This window comes from Canis lupus, chromosome 22 (genome assembly GCF_011100685.1).
Source record: "Canis lupus familiaris isolate Mischka breed German Shepherd chromosome 22, alternate assembly UU_Cfam_GSD_1.0, whole genome shotgun sequence".
NCBI classification, from domain to species: domain Eukaryota; kingdom Metazoa; phylum Chordata; class Mammalia; order Carnivora; family Canidae; genus Canis; species Canis lupus.
This window is the reverse complement of record NC_049243.1, coordinates 9,871,412-9,887,596: the sequence shown is the minus strand read 5'-3', so window position 1 is coordinate 9,887,596 and position 16,185 is coordinate 9,871,412. Positions and strand designations below refer to the sequence as shown.

The following is a 16,185-nucleotide window of genomic DNA, read 5'->3' as shown; positions in this document are numbered from 1 at the left end:
ATGCTTAGCGGTGCAGCAGCCATCTTGTGATCACAGAAATGATACGATGGAAAGAACTTTGACGATGTGCTTGAGATAAATTTCAGCTGTGGACTACCAACCCTGGTCTGCTTTTCATGGGAGAAAAATAAACTCATTTGCTAATAAAGCTACCAGTAAGGCTTTCTGGAACTTGTGATCTAACGCATTCCTAACTGATCCAACCAGTCTGTGAACACTTTATAGTTAATAATGGGTCTATTTCCTTCCGTAGGACACCCCTCAACAGCCCTCACTAAGCCAAGGACTGACCACTGGGCTGCCCCACTCAAACACACCTTAGGATCTTCTGGCCTCAGATTTACAACAGTCAAAACGGTCCTACCTGGGGTGCAGAGTAAAACTCATTTAGCAAATATTATATCTAAATTAATCAAAATTAGACAGGCTGTGCCCTCGTGGAGTGTATGATTAAAAGGATTAAAATAATGATACGCTCATGGGAAAGTTCTTTTCACATTTCCATAAATTTTGTTTTTAATGGCCAGCTCCCCCTGGGTAGATGGTGTCTCGCCTCGGTCCCAGGAGGGCTCCTGATGCACAATGAGTTCTGAACAGCGGAGTTAAGATCGGAAAGAGAAATTCTGCTGTGTCACTTTCAAACCACTAAATGGGTTCCCTAATGATTCTTGGCCAGCAGTTTTGAACATCTAAAAACCAAAGGAGACACCAAGTCTGCCGAAAAGAAACCAGCAGGTTGGCAGGTTAGCAGCCACTGCTCACCGCGAGTTGAGCATCAGCGATGGTGTTAATAGGAGCCACACCAGCAAGTGGTAGTGTTTGCTACTGAGAAAGGCCTTGAAGGGCACTGAAGAACCCTTGGCCTTTCTGGGCACCCCACCACCCAAACACCAGGCTGAATGTCACGGGACTTGCCGTGCCACATCGAGGCATATACGTATCAAAAATTTAGACATTAACCCCTATTTACAACATTTGTTCACAGCATACGGCCGAGAACCTTTTTAGTAAATCACTTGAGATAAGCTGTCTGGCCCCAAATGAAAGATGTTTGCCAATTTCTTGGTAGGCAGAAGAAGAGCTCTTTATCAAAAGCATATTAGCATATTTTGCCTCATTAATAACTTCACTGCAGCATTAATTTGCCTAATTATCGCATTTGGAATTCAACATGGTATCTAATTAATTCCAAACTTGAAAAACAAATCCAGAATTATAAAGCACACCGACATGCTTCTGCTTTATCATTCCCTCTTTCCTCTCTGTCCGTGTGTTCATGCAAGCGAGGGTACGTGTGCCCGCACGTCTACTCAGTGGAATCATATTCTTTATTCTGTCCCATATAATAAGCATTCATTATTTTAATAAAATGTCTTCCTTTTTTTAAAAGATTTTATTTATATATTCATGAGAGACACAGAGAGAGAGGCAGAGACATAGGCAGAGGGAGAAGCAGGCTCCATGCTAGGAGCTCGATGTGGAACTCGATCCCAGGACTCCGGGATCATGACCTGAGCCAAAGGCAGATGCTCAACCACTGAGCCACCCAGGTACCCAAAAAGTCTTCTTCTAATGAGGCAATTCTCTCCTCGACCTAGCAGTTTGGGTTTCTGAGCCAATGTCAGCCCTCTTGCTCCCATTACTTTTGCTCTCTTTCAGGAATATATACTTCAGGAGCAAAAAGAGATTACAATTTTTTAGGCTTAAAGAACTGTGTCATTTTCTTTCTTTACCAGCCAGTGCCTTCAGCGCTAAGTAAACTAACGGTATTTGTCCATATTTTCTCCTCCACGCGAAGCCCTCCTAACCAATTTGCAGGAGCCCAAAGTAAACATTAGTCAACACTATCAAAAATAAAAATCAGAGCATATTGGCCGACCCTTCCTGAAAGGTTTGAGTTTTCTAAAAATAAAACTGCAGGAAACTTTGGTTCAAGGCTCAAAACAACAGCTTTAGACTCAACAATAATATCCTCTCCTTTCACCCGTGGCCTCTAACTTCTCACAAGAATATCTGATTGTAACAATAGGCCATATGCTGCCATTGTGGTGGAAAGATACAGAAAAGACTTAGATCTACATGACATTATAGGCAACACAAAATAGTTGTTTAAGTAAATGGTCTCCTCCGCTATGCTGGCATCAAGGCTATTTTTAAAGCATAGTGAAAGCTGCGGCTAAGAAGTCAGGTCAGGTCAATGTACTAGGGAAATTCAGATTTTAAAAGGTGCTGTTAACTGTCCAATGGGAAATGCAGTTCTGGCAATCTGAGATGTAAAAGTGGAGCCTGCCGTCTTCAGGTAATTCATTCTAACTCAAAGAGCAGATATTTATAGATTATGAGGCATCTCCTGCTATAGGTCAGATCCGCACCAACAACAGTCTACTTCCCTTGGCAGATAATTTCCTACACAAATGCATATTTCAAGTACTCAGAAGCTACATGCGTAGTGTTTTTGTTTCCTCTACACCATGCTTGTGACCAAGAAGAGTCCGATCCAATGGTTCATCCCATGAATAACAACAATGACTATGAAAACAATGGAATTGCTCTGTGAGTTGACTCCTTCTTTGTGGTATATCTAAGGTCAACATGTCCTTGAACCTTCTGAGACCACTTCCAATCTGTCCCAAATGAAGAGCCATAAAACCAGGCTAGCAAACTTGCACCCTGTGTGATCCTGTGTTAGGAGGACCTATTGAGGTCTCGCTGTCTTACTATCTTAGGATCAGGGGTAGATCACAAATTTTTCAGTATTAAATTAGGACGAAGACCTTGGAAAAACACGAGTCAATAACCCTTCAAGAGAAGCATTAATCCATTTCAAGTCAATCTATGAAATAACACCAGAGTCAATCCTTCCTGTCCTGGAGCTAGAAGACTGATCATCTGAATGCTGACCACTGTAGCGCCAGGGCCTGCCCTTTACCAGAGATGGGCTGACCAGGCACAGGCTCTGGCTAAATCACTAGTAAAAGGAGGGAAAATGCATTAAAGGCTCTCTCGTGCTCCTCTGAAAAAACGCATGAATCCACATCATAAAGCTGCCACGCCATCAGGAAAGATTTACTATTTATTCAGGAGACACAGAGGCCCAGAATAACAGGGGTCCAAGGTTAAATAGCACAAGCAAGGAGCTGTGTGAGCCACTGTGGCCACTCCCCGCCTCTGCGTCTTTACTCCTATAAGCCCGGGAGGCAGAGAATGGCTTTTCAAATCTCGAAAATGGTTTAAGAGAAAAAAAAACCAAAAGCATTTTTGTAAGCCTTCATGCTCAATAAAGACTGTGCAGACATAAAATCCCTCATTTAAATGGCTGCAGTTTTAATATAAAATGTATTATACAGGAAAAAGATTTTATTACCACTAAATGCTTGCTGCAATTCAACGACAGAGGAAACTGACCTTGATTCTGAATCTCCTGCCTTTTCCCCCCTTTATTCTCCTTACTGTTACTTACTGAACAGACTTCCATTATTGCCCTTCCTTTCTGGAGAAATAACAATTTTCTCTAGAAGGCAAGTAAATGCACATCGTTTTCTCAAGACAATCCAACAGCCTGTTTTGCAAAGAAATGCTAATAGAAGGATAGAGTAGAGACTTTGGAGACCCAAGAAACTCAATCTTGGAAAATAATCATGGAGACTGGCTTTCCCTGGTCATGCAGACTCAATTTGAGGGGAAAAGAGGAAATTCGAGAGGCAAGTAGAAAGGCAAAAAGAAGGTAAGGAATGAAAAAATAGCCTTTTTGGAAGTTATAAATAGGAAATCCCTAGGCATTAAAAAGAGAAGCCCCAAATCATCTCCCTCTTGGTGAAAAGAGTCACTAATAGATGTAACCAAAACATTAACTCTGACATCACTGAAGGGATGCTTCACTATATCGGTAAAGGTGCCAGAAGGTAGCAAATGACACACTCAGGTTGAGCAATCCACCTGTCCTAACCTCGGTCTAGGGTTAATTGACAAAAGCGTGGGCGGTGTTGAAGAAAGCACAGAGGATAGTGCAGGGGTTATCACCACCCCCCTAAGCTTGAACCGGCAAGGGAGGGGGCAGTTAGTCAAACCCATGAAGGGGAGCTCCATGGAGAGGGCCCCTGAGGCAGTAGCGTTGGCCTTCAGGAGAGAGCCCAACAGAGAGAAAAATGAGGAAATCAATGCCTCAATCTCATTGTTCATCCACCTGTTGTCCAGCACCTTGTCTGTGTCTCGCCTTGGCCAAAGCCACTGTGAGCCAAAGAACAAGGCCACCGCAGAAGGAGCCAAGATAGGTCCATCGGCCAGGTTGCAGGGAATATGCAGAAGGAGGAAGAGTGGGTCTCGAGGAACTCCTGGAAGACATCAGCATGTAACGGCCAAGAGTTTGAACAAACAACCAAGAAGATAGTAAAAACTGGCTCAAATCAGAATGTCATAGCAAGAATGGCAAATTCACGTAAAACTCGGATGTCGGACAGATCTAGATTCAAAACTGTCAGCAGCCACGTGACATCAAGAATCTTACACCCCGAGCCTCAGTTTCTTGCCCTGTAAAATGGGGATAATGTTGTCCCCCTACATGACGAATTGTAATAAGACCGAGGCAAGTGTTTAAAGAATATCAGTGACTACAGGTTCCTCTACCCTCCCCGCTCACCCTCATCTCCTGTCTCCAGACACTGCTCCTTGAACCTGTGTCACAACAAACGAAGAGGAAGTCTGAGTCACATGTCACTATGGGTGAAGAGGCGGGTTCCCCGCGCCCACTGAAGGGAACCGAGGACATTCGCCCTGTTCTTGGTGTCTCTGCAGCCAGAGAATGAGCCTGAGGTAGCTGAACCCAAAGCTTTGGAATATCCTCCCCTGCATCACACACTCTCAGAGCTCTCCAGGGGCCTCCCCCCGTGTTCCAGTGGGAGGTGCTGCAATGTCTATCACGTGGTCAGACTACCCTGGCCAGCAGATCTTCTTCATCCTTCTGGACCTTATTTTCCTTTGATTCACCTTGAATCAGAAAAATAACAGAACACTGCAAGCAAGCAGGACCCAGGTTATGCACAAACCCCTCAGAAGAACCTAATGTTAGGCTCTTTTCTTCTTCTTCTTCTTCTTTTTTTTTTTTTTTTTTTTTTTTTAGAACAATGCCTGTCTGCTACCTTTTGTCTCTGCATCTCATACCTCAGGGCCATCCCTCAGCACAAAGATCGCTAGCACTCCTGTTTTCGTAAGACATGAGGAAAGAAACTTTACAGCTCTTCTGCACTAAAATGTAATAACTTTCTCCACACGGCTGCACAAAGGATTTCTCTGGGAACAAGGGACCAAGTTTCACAGTTGCATAAATATCAACTAAAGTAGAAATCCATCTTTGAGTCTGCGGGCACAGTCAACACTCCCATTTTTCAAGAGTCTCAAGGTCATTCTTCACTATGTGTTCTTTTGGCTCGGCTTTAAAGTTAAGCTAGTTTAATAATTCATGACATCATACCCATTAAAATATGAGTATTTTCTACCAAAGGAAACAGCCTTTCTTCCCCCTCTCCCCCCGCCCCCAACAGCCCCTTTCACAGTGGAAGAGGCCCAGACGAGTCCCTGCATAGGAAAGCAGTGACGCCCGCAACAGCAACTGATGAAGTTTCAGAGGGAGGCTTGCAATTTCGTCTGCCGCTGCACACAGCCAGTTTTATCATGAAAAGCCAGTGCCATATGCCAGAGGAGACAGGTTAAGCCTCTTAAATGTTCCTGACAACAATGAGCTTTCATTTGTGAAAAGTAAACATCTGCCTCATGGGGAAATAATCCACAAAACAATGGAGATGCTTATTTGTTTGTTTGATTGATTGTGACTGCAGTAGGGCCTGGGGGGTTCCAGACGCCCACCACAGGTCCAAATACAACTAATATCTTAGACATTTTAAAAAATAATTTGCAATCTTCTCCTAAAGATGCCAAAGGGGAGCCCTGGACGCTCTAGACTCTTAACAGGGAGGAGTGGGTGATCTCCAAGACTCGGAAAGAGAAGATGAGAAGTGATTCGTGGGCTCTGCCCCCACTAGCTATGAATCTTGAGCCACGCATTTAACATCTCTGGGCTGTATTTTCCACATCTGTAAATGAGGGTCAAAATGAAATCTCCTCTCTCAAGTCAAAGGGTTATTTCGAGACACCAGTGATTTGTGACTTTCTAAAGTACTTTGTAAACTGTACAGCAAAACAAATGTTAAGGTGGTGGTTGGTATTAAACAGACAAATGGGACATTTGCCTCCACACTTTTAAAAGTCAATAAGCAGAAGATTTATTACCTCCATGGCAAAAGAAGTTTCCCCTTACTTGCAGATCTTCCCTGGAAGTGGTTGCAGCCCCCAGCTTATGTTCATAAGGTCGACTGTGCTGGTGAGAATGATCACTTGACTGTCACCTGGAAAAAGTTGGGCCCATCGTTCTCACTGGTGTACCTAGAAAGAAGGAAAGATGACCATTATCATCAACCAGTATGGTTAGCTAATATCCTTCTAGACTTTTTTTTTTTTGGCACTTAAAAAATACATAGCCTTGTCTTAAAATGAAAAAAATGGAGATTCAGAGAAAATCCAGGTTATGGATAGGGCACAAGGACAGTATTAAAACCCAGACCCCAGGAGAGAGGAAAAGAGTGATGTCTGTCCCCTGTTGCCTTGTGTCCTTTGTGTGCCCAGACAGACATCTCACATGGCACTTGTGACTCTATCACTCTGTGTGCATGTCTTTCTTTCATTCACTGCCAGGCTGCGGATCCTTAAGGAAGGACCCGGGTCTTGATCACCTTTGAATTCCAACCACTCCTTACCATAAAACTTGGCACACGGTAGCACCTAAAAGGATTTGTTGAATGAGTGAGAAAAGGAAGTGGAAAGTAGGAAAAGAAAATGAGTGGGTTTGTTTTTCCTTTTTTCTTTTACCTTAACTTGTAGAAAAGTCTCTCTACTTCTCCCGAAACTCCTAAGGCTATGGGAACAGTCCCCTCTCTTGAGCTCAATTACAGAGGCCACAGTTAGTTGGAAGGAAGCAGGTGAGAGCAAGCAAGATTCAGGGAGGCTCCAGGCATGTACAGCTGGCCAGGGAGGCGGTGCAGGGAAAGGGGGAGTACAGAAAAATGCCTCCAGAAATTATTCCAGAAACCACTCAGGGAGATGTGTGCCAGAGTCTGACCATACCTGTCCATTATAGTCTAGGCCCGAACCACACAGAGCTTTATGAGCTAACATGAGCTGCCAGCATTGAATCCAGAGTTGGATAAGTGAGTGGCCTATATGCCACAGCCTCTGCTCAGCATGTGCCATATGACCCACATCTTCAAGCAGTTAATCAAATATACCTTGCACTTGATGACACTTCCAAAGGAACAGAATGAGTTAGCTGGAACAAATCATTTTTAAAATCATTTTTGCATAAGAGCCTGTTTTAGACATTAACAAACTGCCACTGCCTCATCCCCATTTCCCCTACCTCAAAAATGGGCAGTCTCCCCATCTTCACCCTGGGACACTCCACCTCCCAGCTTTATAACCCACTCTGTTTTGTTTTGTTTTGTTTATTTTTAATTTGAAGATGTCAAATAGATACAAAAGTAGAAAAAATGCACATAAGACACTCCCATGGACTCATAACCCAACTTCAACAATTGTCATCTATGGTCACTCTCATCTCACCTCTACCCCCACCCTTTCCCCATCTTCATCCCTGTGTTTGATTATTTTGAATCAATCCCAGACGTGATATCATTTCATCCATAAATATTTCAGTATTTACATCCAGAGATAAGAACTCCTTTTTAAAGCATTTCTGGCACCATTTTAAACCCTCGTCTTCATTCCTCATAACCAATTTATCACTAACTCAACAGTAGTTCTTTCTCCAGCATGGTATTTCCCTTTTCTTTGTTTTATTTCCTCAAATCACATCCTGACCTTAGTTCTCAGTTTAAAGATGCCTCCTATTCAGTGCTTTGACTCTTAAATTCTCCCCTCTACAAGCCACCTTTATCACTGCCCATCAACACCCTCTTATTATCCCTTGTTCAAGAACCCACAGTGGGTATTGCTGTCTCCTATAACTAATACTACACTAGTCTTCCTACCAAAACAACTTAAAAGCCAACATATGATGGAACTGTTTTCACAAATCACATACCAAATCATGAAGCAGAAGGAAAATTCACAAGTTGAGCCTCCAGCTCTTACCCAGGTAGCCATTTCCCAGCTGGGTGACAGTAAGTTGGAGACCAAGCTGAGCACGGAAGTCCTGGGAAGCTCAGTAGGCAGAGCTCAGAGTGTGGGGCAACTAGAGTGGATTCTGTGAGGTGGAACACAAACGTTGAAGCTCTATGCAGAGGGAAGAATCTGACGTGGGGATCTCTGCAAGTGCTTAGCCAAGGACTGAACTATACATGTATAGGGAGAGTTTAGACAAAGTGTACCAGAATCTGTCTATTCTGGGGTTGAGATCAGAACAGAAATACTTGAGGTTAAGCAATGTTGGGGGATGTTGTCAGCAAGAATGGAGAGAACTTGATAACACCTGTTTCCCAGGCACCCAGCTGGGACACCAGAAATACTACTCCTCAGGAGTAAGAATCATGCTCCACAGTAAAGTTTACAATAGACCTGCCCTTCCCAAGTCTAAAACCAAGCCTTGATAAGATTGCCGGAAGGAAATGTTAGAGATTGAGTCGCACAAATTAAAGTTATGCTTTGAAAAAAACATTGGAATTTTCAGATACTCCCTAAGAAAACATAAAACCAAGGCTTACACAAGGTGATCTACCATTAATCCCACTACCAATGAAAACAACAAGTGACATAGAAATATCACAAAATTCAATCTCCACGCTGATTCTTCCACAACATCCAGTATACAATCAAAATTACTAGACATGCTCACACACATACACACAATTAAAATGTAATGCATACTCCAAAAAAAAGGGGGGCAGGTGGTAGAAACAAACCCAGGGGTGTTCCATATATGCAATTTATGCGACAACAAAGCTATCATAAATATAGTTAAGGAATTAAAGGATGATATGCCAGATTTTTAAAAGAAAACATGGTGGTATATATATGCAATGGAATATTACTCAGCCATTAGAAATGACGAATACCCACCATTTGCTTCGACGTGGATGGAACTGGAGGGTATTATGCTTGGTGAAGTAAATCAATCGGAGAAGGACAAATATTATATGGTTTCATTCATTCGGGGAATATAAAAGATGGTGAAAGGAATTGGAGGGGAAGGGAGAGAAAATGAATGGGAAATATCAGAGAGGGAGACAGAACATGAGAGACTCCTAACTCTGGGAAATGAACAAGGAGCAGTGAAAGGGGAGGTGGGCTGGGGGAATGGGGTGACTGGGTGACTGGCACTGAAGGGGGCACTAGACAGGATGAGCACTGGGTGTTATACTATATGTTGGCATATCGAACTCCAATAAAAAAAACATACAAAAAGAAAACATGGTATATATGCAATGGAATACTACTCAGCCATCAAAAAGAATGAAACCTTGCCATTTGCAACAATGTGAATGGAGCTAGAGTGTATTATGCCAAGCAAAATAGGTCAGTCAGAAAAGGCAAATACTGGGATGCCTGGGTGGCTCAATCAGTTAGGTGTCTGCCTTCAGTTCAGTCTTGATCCCAGGGTTTGGAATCGAGCCCCACATCCCACTCCCTCTGCCTGCCACTCCCCCTGCTTGTGCTCTCTCTCTCTCTCTCTCTCTCTTTCTCTGTCAAATAAATAAAATAAAATATTTTTAAAAGAAAGAAAAGGAAAATACCATGATTTTACTCATATGTGGAATTTAAGAAGCAAAACAGGTGAACATAGAGGAAGGGGAAAAAAAGAAAGAGAGGGAGGCAAACCATAATAGACTCAACTATAGAGAACAAACTGAGGGTTTATGGAGAGGAGGTGGGTGGAGGATGAGCCAAGTAGGTGATGGGTATTAAAGAGGGCACTTGTATTTTTTTTTGGCACTTGTTGTATTAAGCACTGAGTGTTGTATGTAAGTGGCAAATCACTAAATTCTACTTCTAAAACCAAAAGAAAAAATTAGATTTAAAAAAGAAAAGAAAACATGATTTTAATTAATGAAAAGATATATAATTTCATCAGAGGAAATGAAAACCATTTAAAAATGAAAAGTACAATAGCTGAAATGAAAAATTCACTGCACAGTCTTTGAGGGAATTGAACGTGGTAAGAGAAAACTTGATGGACTTGATAAATCAATAGAAATCACACAATCTGAAAAAAGAGAGTAAAAAATGATGGAATACAAATGAACCATGCCTCAAAGATGTAAGAGCACTATTAAGTAGTCTAACATGTATAACTAGAGTTTCTTAAGGAGAAGAAGGTGATAATGGGACAGCAAAATTATTTGAGGAAATGTCAGGAGCTGGGAGCTATCAAGTATCCAAGTAGCAGATTAAAGCAACAAGGCAAAAATGAAAGAGTTAAGCCTTTAATTACTTATTTTGATGATAAAAGCAAAAGGCTAAAACTGGAGACAACACTGACTCTCCTTCGTTTTATTTCCTCATGAAATGGCACACCAGTCATGGGTCAGATGAATCAGAGCAGGCATGGGGATTGTCTCACTGTTGAGAGAGCCCCTAACAAAAGACTCCAGCAGTTTCATGGACCATAGGGTCAGATGGAGGAGAGGATTATAAGTGGAAAAGTAGTAGGCACTGAGTTGGTGGGGGGTGGTGATGGGGAGTGTCTTCAGATTTTCTCCCTCTTTCCTTCTATAAGGAGACCTCAGCAGAGGCACCTAAAAGAGACCTCTGCCAAGGTCTCAGATAAAGAGATCTAGGAATAAAGGTTCTGAGGCTCAGAATGCAAACATGGGAAGAGCCTGACCCACCCAAGTCCTTGACTGCAATTCCCTCCAGACACTGCAATGCACTAACTGTGCACCAAGCTTGGTGTGAAGAGGGCAGCTTCCCACAGTGATATCTGCCAAGGAAACCTTTGCAATTACTTATGGCCAGGCCTGAAAAATCCCACATAGGTTTTTAACCAGAAGCTGGACTCCTCAGAACGAATAGTTGAGAATTTCATACATTTGATGTAGAATTTCAGCTTATAGAACCAAGAATCTGAGTGAACCACAAGCAGGATAAATACAAATAATGTCCCACCTAAGTACTTCATAATCAAACTACTGAAAACCAATGGTGAAGAGAAAATTTTGAAAACATCCAGAGAATCAAAGACCTTATAAACAGGGTAACCATACAAAATTATGGCTGCATTATTATTAGAGAAAAAGAATAAGGAAGAGGAGAGGAAGAAAAAGAAGAATGGAGACCAGAAGACAATGCAATCTCATCTCTAAAATATTGCAACCAAAAAAACCTATCAACTCCAAATTTTGTACCCAGCAAGACTATCCCTCAAAAACCAGTACAAAGGCACCTGGGTGACTCAGTCAGTTAAGCTTCCAACTCTTGGTTTTGGCTCAGATCATAATCTCAGGGTTGTGGGATCAAGCTCTGCATCAAGCTCTTCACTCAATGGGAAGTTTGCTTGAGAGTCTCTCATTCTGTCTCCCTCTGCTCCATGTCCCCTGCTCACACTCTCACTGTCTCTCTTTCTAAAATAAATAAATAAATCTTTAAAACAAAACAAAACAGAGTGCAGAGAGACATGTTCAGACAAAAGAACACTGAGAAAATTTGTAACAGCAGACTTACACTAACAGAAATGCCAGACGATCTTCCCTAGGCCTAGGAAATGAACCAGATAGAAGCTTGGGTCTACAAGAAAGAATGAAGAGCACCAGAATTGGCAAATACGTGGGTAAGCATGAAACACTCCTTTATTTTCTTCTCATAATTTCCTGAACAGAAAATTATTGAAAGCATAGCAGTGCTGTAAGGTGGGATTTATAGTTTATGTACAAGTAAAAGAGGTGACAAAATAGAACAAAGGTTGGGAGAGAGGCAAATGGGATAATACTGTTATAAGATTATTTAATTTAATAAGATTGTTAAATTAAAATATAAAGATTATTAAAGCACGAATCGTCAGATTTGAAACAGGAAATGAGGCCTAAAAAGTGGGAAGTGTGTAGGAGTGGGAAATGGGAAACAGTAAAATGCTGATTCCAACATCTGTAACCAGAGGGCCACCTACTAAACACTGAAGGTGTGACCTCTCTTGAGGATGTTTGGATTTTACTAATGATTCCTAAGAAGACTTGAGACCCAAAAAGACTATCTCATGATTAAATGACAGGCTATGGAATTTGAATTTCGGACTAGAAATCTCTACCACCACCTCCTCAATCACACCTACAGGTGACAGCTTGCTCGGCTGGTGTCCAAGCCTAATTCCAACTTTTAACTTACTATAACCTTCAATTTACCAGACACTCCTTTCATCATACCATCTGAAATAAGTAAGAATCTAGTTTTAAAAAAATATTCTACTGTATATTATCATGTGTTCTTTCTTTTTTTTAAGATTTTATTTATTTATTTGAAAGAGAGAGAACATAAGTGTCAGGGAGGGGACAGACAGGAAGAGGGATAAGCAGAGTACCTGCTGAGAGGGGAGCCCAATGTGGGGCTCGATCCCAGTACCCTGAGATATGACCTGAGCCGAAGTCCTGAAACATCACATGACATGAGCCACCCAGGCGCCCCTATCATCATGTATCCTACTAGATATTATTTAAAGCTTGAATTATGTTTTATTCTAATGTGTTAAAACTATGCATATGACACAGTTTGTTCTCTTTTCATCTATTCTATATTATTGTGTCGACTGTTGCAAATCACAGCGTTTCCTACCACAGGCCTGGGAAAGCAGGCCTGTAACAGAGAACGAGCAGTGAATGCGGCAGTCCCAAGAGGCAGCAGTAAGAGGGGACACAGAGAATCTTGATTCTCAGAAATGAAGTGTAGCCTGAAGGGAATACCGACCGTTATCATGATTAATAAACATTCACTCAAAACTTGAAGCAAAAAATAAAAGAATGTGCTTATCAAACACATAGAAGCAAAGAGAAGAATGGTGGTTTCCAGGGCCCAGAGGGAGGAGGCTATGAGGACATGAGGATCAAAGGGCACAAAGTTTCAGTCACCCAAGATGAATAGATTCTGGAGACTTACTGTACAACTGAGGCCCTAGGGCAACAATACTGTATTGTACTGAAAAGTTTGCTAAAGGAAAAAATCTTAATATCCCATGCTCTTACTGCTAAAGGAAAACAACAAAACAACAGCAAACCAAAGGGGGTGCCAGGAAATCTTTGCCAGTGACAGATGATTATCATTATAGACTGTAGTGATGGTTTCATGGGTGTAAACTTATCTCCAAATAAATACATCAAGTTGTATACATTAAATATGCCGCTTTTTACATGTCAATCATACCCCAATAAAGAGATTTTTTTTTAAAAAAGAAGTAATGGTAGGAACAAAAGACAAGGAGAATTGGAGGGAAGGGAGGGAGGGAGGGAGGGAGGGAGGGAGGGAGGAATTGCCATGGCCATCCATGGCCAATGCATCAGATTTGCTCCTCTGTCCACCTGCTTCCTTTTCTCCCCATCAACTTCACGCACCTATTCTCATTCCCTTTCTCCCTCGGTTCTTTCCCTATTTCACTAGTTTCTCTGTCTTGCCATTCTCCTGGGTCCCCAAATTTATTCTCTGAGCTCTATATAAACCTTAACTCCATCCTCCTTCAGGACCAGGCATTTCTCAGAGCATATCAGGCTCATGTTTAAGACGTGACTTCCTCTATAGAGACCATCCCACCCCACACATATAAATCTGCCATTGTGAATTAAAGATCCCCATTTTAATCCTGCCATTTTATTCTCTGTTCCTGACTGATTTATAATTTGGGGCTGGTGGATTCTAATAATGGTACACCCTGTGTTTGTTATTCTGGTGGACTAGAAAGCTACAAACATTTTTTTTATTTACTTACTTACTTATTTACTTATTTATTACTATTTTATCAGTATCCCACTCCACTTTGCTAGCTCTTGAATTCCCCCAGATGTCAGGACACCAATTAAAATCATTTCTGTTGGCCTGAACCTATTACCATGTCAGGCCTCAAGCTCAGACCTTGGCAAATCAGCCAGTCAGTAGAGCAAAAAAAGGTTGCTATTCTCACATTTTAAAGCTTCCTTATGTTAATATTTCCTGGCTGGATTTTTAAATTTTTTAAAAATCATTAATTTTTTTTTTTTGCTAGAGAGAATGAGAACAGTGTTGAGACATCTAACAACAGCTTTTCTTCACCCTCCTCAGGTGTCCAGGGAATTGACTGGTCAACTCTGCCTGTATCTGCTCCCTGTCTTCCACCCCCTCCTATCCCTGCCTCTGACTGCTCCTTGTTCCCCACACCAAGAAAGCCTGGGGTGGGGAGTGGGCAGGCAACTACCCTTTCTAATCTATGTTTCTTCTGATTTCTTTTCTGCATGGTGTGTATACACCCACTCCTAACTCATTTTTAGCTTTTGGTCAATAATGCCCTCCAATATTTACAGAGTGCCTTCTATGCATGATCACTGGGCAGCAGCAAATTAGAGCTTATAGTCATATGGGGGCAGACATTAAATGACCAATCATTCAGTTAATGATTTAGAGTTGTGAGAAATGTTAGACAGGCAAGATGCTAGAAGAGAATGGAAGCCATGATGCAACCCTTTTCTAGAATGTCAGTGAAGGCTTCTGTGAAGAAGTGACTTTGAGCTGAGTCAAAATTAGGGAGCAAAGTGGCTATAGGAGGAGGTACAGGGAATCTGAGAGGAGGGCCAACAGGTGGAAAGGAGCATGGCCCTTTGAGGCCCTGAAATGAGGCTCTAGGTGGCTAGGGAGTAGGGAACAAGGGGAGAGGACCACAAGATGCATGCAGTGAAGCAGGCAGGAGCTGGGTTCCATGAGGCTAGAGGGCCATATTAAGGATCTGGGGCTCATCTAGAGTCATGAAATTTCAAACACTCCCAATCATCCATACCATCAATTTCAAAGTCAGTTCTGTCACTGAAGAAAACAAATCCGCAGAAATGGAGACATTTGTCTAGTTCCTAATGCCATTGATGGTTGTAGGGAACTCTAAATCCTCCAGAGCTGCAGCTCTGAAGCTCCGCAGTACTACCCAGAAAGTTCCCAGTTATATTGTATCAAGTGAAACATCATGGTCCACCACAGTCCTGCTAAACAGGTTTAGTCCAGTCCCACCTCAGCCACGGATGAGCCTCTGCCTTCATACCAGCATGCCTCTCCATAATCCCAGACATCTAACGTACAGCATGATGACCACTGTTAATACAGTATTGATACTGGAAATTTGCTTATGGAGGTGGTTTCAGGTGCTCCCACCACACACACACACACACAAATGCTAACTCTATGAGGAGATGGTATGTTCATTAGCTTCACTGTAGTAATCATTTCTCTGGTGTATGCATATCAAATCATCATATTCTACACCTTCAAATATATAATTTTGTTTTTAGAAATTAATTTCATTTTTAAAAAGAGATCTGAGTCCTCCCCCTCCCATTTGCAGGTGCGTCCACGGCTGTTAGTGTTGTCCATTGAAGATGGGCCCATGGAGCGCTGGACAGTCTGGCCATGCAGATGAACGTGGCTCAAAATGGAACACACCCTGGGCAGCAGGCTGACAGCTGACAATGAGTGGTCCCCTCTGGGTTTCAGAGAGACCACCTCAGGCTGCTTGGCTTCTGACTAGCAACCTGCAACAGGCCACCCTGCTCAGGTGGTTTCTCAGTGTCACTTTTCCTTTTCTACTCAGTTCCAAGTCCCCTCTTCTCTCTAGCCCACAGCATCTGTGTCAGATGTGTTCCATTCACTGCCTCAGATCCACTCTCCATCCTACTCCACACAGCTCTGCAACCCATAAGTCTGACCCATGTGAACTACTTCAACAAGCTCCCTTGCTCTGCAGTTGCCAGGTGAAGTCAGCCCATGGGGAGCACCTAAAGAAGAGACAAGAGGGTCTCTTGTGTGGGTTACCATGGACTGACCTCAAACAAAGTTCATGGCTCTTCTAGGTAGACCTCTCCATGGATCTATCCTCACTGGTGCCAGCGACTGCTCCCCCTGCTGCTGTTTCAAGCCTAAGAGTGACATTGTCTCCTGGTATTGCCCTTGGACATAGATAGCAGCATC

The 16,185-nt window shown here is 42.4% G+C and overlaps 1 long non-coding RNA gene across 1 annotated transcript in view; it reads right to left on the bottom strand.

Moving 5' to 3' along the window:
- The window catches only part of LOC111091828, a 54,932-nt gene that overhangs the window by 17,134 nt on the left and 21,613 nt on the right, over positions 1 to 16,185 (bottom strand). Inside the window, exon 3 of the long non-coding RNA XR_005376299.1 lies at positions 6,283 to 6,435. This is a non-coding gene — a long non-coding RNA (uncharacterized LOC111091828). The remainder of the gene's footprint in view (positions 1 to 6,282; positions 6,436 to 16,185) is intronic.